This window comes from Rhinopithecus bieti, unplaced genomic scaffold (genome assembly GCF_001698545.2).
Source record: "Rhinopithecus bieti isolate Rb0 unplaced genomic scaffold, ASM169854v2 scaffold_11488, whole genome shotgun sequence".
Lineage (NCBI taxonomy): Eukaryota > Metazoa > Chordata > Mammalia > Primates > Cercopithecidae > Rhinopithecus > Rhinopithecus bieti.
Genome location: NW_016806879.1, coordinates 90,662 through 95,283, shown reverse-complemented (window position 1 = coordinate 95,283; position 4,622 = coordinate 90,662). Strand labels below are relative to the sequence as shown.

At 45.9% G+C, this 4,622-nt stretch overlaps 1 protein-coding gene across 2 annotated transcripts in view; it reads right to left on the bottom strand.

Annotated features, from left to right (window-relative positions):
- The window catches only part of ZBTB3 (zinc finger and BTB domain containing 3), an 8,648-nt gene extending 6,587 nt beyond the window's left edge, over positions 1 to 2,061 (bottom strand). The window contains exon 1 of one of the 2 annotated variants that reach the window (XM_017878347.1): positions 1,824 to 2,061. The gene's annotated coding sequence lies outside the window, so the exon portion shown is untranslated. The remainder of the gene's footprint in view (positions 1 to 1,823) is intronic. The other variant, XM_017878346.1, reaches the window with a different exon arrangement.
- Between the last annotated feature and the right edge of the window lie 2,561 nt (positions 2,062 to 4,622).

Below are 4,622 nucleotides of genomic sequence, written 5' to 3'. Positions count from 1 at the left end.
GGAAGGAAGGAAGGAAGAGCGGGAGGGAGGGAGGGAAGGAGGGAGCGAGACCAGAGCCTATGCCAGACAAAAGAGCCTACGTATCGAGCAAACTCCTTCTTTTTAGCTACCTCAAAGTTATCCTGGAAATAACTTGGCCAGGCGCGGTAGCTCACGCCTGTACCTCCAGCATTTTGGGAGGCAGAGGCGGGCAGATCACTTGAGGTCAGGAGTTTGAGACCAGCCTGGGCAACATGGGTGAAACACTGTGTCTACTAAAAATACAAAAATTAGCTGGGTGTGGCGGTGGGCGCCTATAATCCCAGCTACTTGGGAGACTGAGGCAGGAGCATCCGTCTCAAAAAAAAAACAAACTATATATATATATGTATGTGTATATATATATATATATATATATATATATGTATATATATGTTGTAAATAGAGACAGGGGACTCTCTATGTTGCCCAGGCTGGTTTCAAACTCCTGGGCTCAAGTGATCCTCCCAGCTTGGCCTCCCAAAATGCTGAGATTACAGGTGTCAGCCACCAAGTCTAACCTTTTTAATTTTTTATTTAATTTTCATTTATTTTTCTTTTTTTGTATCTTGCTCTGTCGCCCAGGCTGGAGTGCAGTGGGGTGATCTTGTCTCACTGCAATTTTGATCCCTCAGGTGATCCACCCACCTCAGCCTCTCAAAGTGCTGTGATTACAGGCATGAGCCACGTCGCCTGGTCTCATATATATGTATATTTTTTGTTTGTTTGTTTTGTTTTGAGACAGTGTCTCGCTAGGTTGCCTAGGCTGGAGTGGGTGATCTTGGCTCGATGCAAGCTCCGCCTTCTGGGTTCACGCTTCTCCTGCGTCAGCCTCCCAAGTAGCTGGGACTACAGGCGCCGGCCAGCACGCCTGGCTAATTTTTTTTTGTATTTTTAGTAGAGACGGGGTTTCACCGTGTTAGCCAGGATGGTCTCGATCTCCTCACCTCGTGATCTGCCCGCCTCTGCCTCCCAAAGTGCTGGGATTACAGGCGTACGCCACCGCATCCGGCTAATTTTGTATTTGTAGTAGCGACAAGGTTTCTCCATGTTGGTCAGGCTGGTCTGGAACTCCCAACCTCAGGTGATCCGCCCATCTCGGCATCCCAAAGTGTTAGGATTACAGGCGTCAGCCACCACGCCCAGCATATATATTTTAAATAGAGATGGAAAATAACTATTTACTAAAATCAATAAATGACGCAAGACTAATGGCATTGTTTTAAGGGGGGTTAGGGGGAGACACTGTTTTTCTCTCCTCTCACACCACCACGACAATCAACAAAGAAGGCTTCTGTGTGACTAAATGTGTTGGTTTTTTCCCCTGTCCACAAGCAAGCAATCAATTCCAGCTGGGTTTTTAATGCCAACACTGTCTACCTGGAGATAACCTCAGATCTCAAAGGTTTAGGGCGCAGCTCCCAAGACCGCCCTCCTCACCCACCCCCCAGTACTAGTTTCTTTTCGTTTCTTTTGTTTTATTTCTTTTCTTTTCCTTCCTTTCCTTTTATTTTCCTTTCTTTGCCTCTTTCTCTCTTTCTCTCTCTCTTTTCCCCTTTTTCTTTTCTTCTTTCTCTCTCTTGTCTCTCTCTCTACCCCTGCCTCCCTCCCTCCCTTCCTGTTTGTTTTTTTAAAATCAAATTACTGTTTACCAGACATGCCCCCTGACTTCTGATGCCAGTCAAAAGCCCCAGGCTGTTTTACCTGTGCCTCTGATTGACCAACTGTAAATCTAGGCCCCCACAACTCTACTTGGGCTTGGTTAACTTACTAGGGTGGCTCACAGAAATCAGGGAAACACTTACTTACGTTTACTGGCTTATTATAGAGGCTATTTCAAAGGATGCAGATGAAGAGGTGGCTAGGGTGAGGTATGGGGGAAGGAATGTGGAGTTTCCGAGCCCTCTTCCGGTGTGCCACCTTCCGAACCTCCAGGTGTTCAGCTACGTGGAAGCTCTGAACCCAGTCCTTTTGGATTTTTGTGGATGACTGCTGAAACCATTAGCCACTGGTGATCAACTAAACAGTTCAGCACCCGCTCCACTCCCCAGAAGTTGGGGGTGGGCTGAAAGCCCCAACCTTCCAATCATGCCCAGCTGTTTCTGGTGACCAACCCCCCACCCGGAAGCTACCTAGGGCCTGCCAGCCATCAGTTAATCATTAGCATACCAAAAAAATCGCTTTAGAGATTTAGGAATTGTATGCCAGAAAATGGGGTCAAAGAAATGTATATTTCACAATATCACACTGTTTCAATAGGAGACAGCTCGACTCTCACATCTGCTTCTGTTAGCTATTAGGATATATTGTATTGATGGAAATACATGAAGAAAATTTGGTCTCACACAGACATGTAACTAGAAGAGTACTTCACCAGTCCCCTGAAAGGTTCCTTCCAGGACCACAATTTCAGAATTGCTGTTCTGAGCTTTCAGGCTCTACATGTACCCACTTTGAGGAGCAGACACAACAGTCCTTTTCATTGCTTTGGTGTCTTTTTTATCCAAAGTTTCAGTCTCAGGCAGTAGAGTGTACAGTAGTGAAGAATGCAACTTTCCCAGGTGCAAGGGCTCACACCTGTAATCCCAACACTTTGGGAAACCAAAGCAAGAGGATCACTTGAGGCCAGACGTTCAAGACCAGCCTGGTCAACAGAGTAAGACCCATAGCTCTGCAAAAACTAAAAAAATTACCCGTGCATGATGACCCACACCTGTAGCTGGGGAATGCAATGAGCACTCCAGCCTGGCAGCCTGGGTGACAGAATGAGACCTTTTCTCAAGAAAAAAAAAAAGCGGGGGTGCTGGGCACAGTGGCTCAGGCCTGTAATCCCAGCATTTTGGGAGGCTGAGGTGGGTGGATTACCTAAGGTCAGAAGTTCGAGACCAGCCTGGCCAACATGGTGAAACCTCATCTCTACTAAAAATACACACACACACAAAATTAGCTGGCCATGGTGGTGGGCACCTGTAATCCCAGCTACTTGGGAGGCTGAGGCAGGAGAATCACTTGAACCTGGGAGGCAGAGGTTGCAGCAAGCCGAGATCATGCCACTGCACTCCAGCCTGGGCGACAGAGGGAGACTCTGACCCCCCAAAAAAAAAGAAAGAAAGAAAAAAGAAAAAAAAAAAGGAACACAAGCTTTGGAGCAGGTCCGCTATTCATACTCAAATACCTCCCCTTAATCTCTTTCGGTCTCATTTATAAGGTCCAACTCCAGAGGAATGGAGTCAGTGTTGTGAAGTAAGAAAGTTAATATTTCATTTATATAGGCGAAGGGGTGGCCAGCCCCTCCACACCTGTGGGTGTCAGGTGGAACCAGAGACTTGAGAAAAGAAATAAGAGAGACAAAGTATAGAGAAAGAAAAGTGGGTCCAGCGGCACTCAGCATACGGAGGACCCACACCGACACTGGTCTCTGAGTCCCTTCAGTATTTATGGATCATTATCTCTACCATCTCGGAGAGGCGGGTGTGGCAGAACAATAGGGTAATGGGAGAGGGTCAGCAGGAAAACATGTGAACAAAGGTCTCTGTGTCATAAATAAGTTTCAGTAAAGGTGCTGTGCCTTGATGTGCACACAAACAAACATCTTGGTGCAATAAAAAGCAGTATTGCTGCCAGCATGTCTCACCTCCAGCCCTAAGGCTGTTTTCTCCTATCTCAGTAAATACAACATACAATGGGGTTTTATACCGAGACATTCTATTCCCAGGAACAAGCAGGAGACAGATGCCTTCCTCTTAACTACAAAGAGGCCTCCCTCTTTCACTAATCCTCCTCAGCACGGACCCTTTCCGGGTGTCGGAGAGACCGTCAGGTCTTTCCTTTCCCAGGAGGCCATATCTCAGGCTATCACATGGGGAGAAACCTTGGACAATACCTGGCTTTCCTAGGTGTGCAGGAAAGCCACAGTGTATGTGTCCCCTGGGTACTTGAGATTAGAGAATGGTGATGACTTTTAACAAGCATACTGCCTTCAAGCACTTTTTAAACAAAGCACATCCTGCATAGCCCTAAATCCATTAAACCTTGAGTCAACCCAGCACATATCTCTGCACATGTGCTGTACACATGGGTTGGGGCTAGGGTTACAGATTAACAGCATCTCAAGGCAGAAGAATTTCTCTTAGTACAGAACAAAATAGAGTCTCTTATGTCTACTTTCTACATAGACACAGTAACAGTCTGATCTCTTTCCCCACTTGTAGGCAAGCACACAGGACTTTTTAGCAGGATTACATTTTCATAGAAGATTGGTACATAGTTATAGTAATTTGGTTGGCTATAGACAATGTTTCTTTTTGGGAAAAGTACATGTAACTTTTTTTTTTTCAATGTTTTTTGATTTGGAATCTCGCACTGTTGCCTGAGCTGGAGTGCAGTGGCATGATCTTGGCTCACTGTAACCTCCTCCTCCCAGGTTCAAGGGATTCTTCTGCCTCAGTCTCCCAAGTAGCTGGGATTACAGGCACCTGCCACGACGTCTGGCTAATTTTTTGTATTTTTAGTAGAGATGGGGTTTCACCATCTTGGCCAGGCTGCTCTTGAATTTCTGACCTTGTGATTCACACGTAACTTTTTTTTTTTTTTTTTTTTTTTTT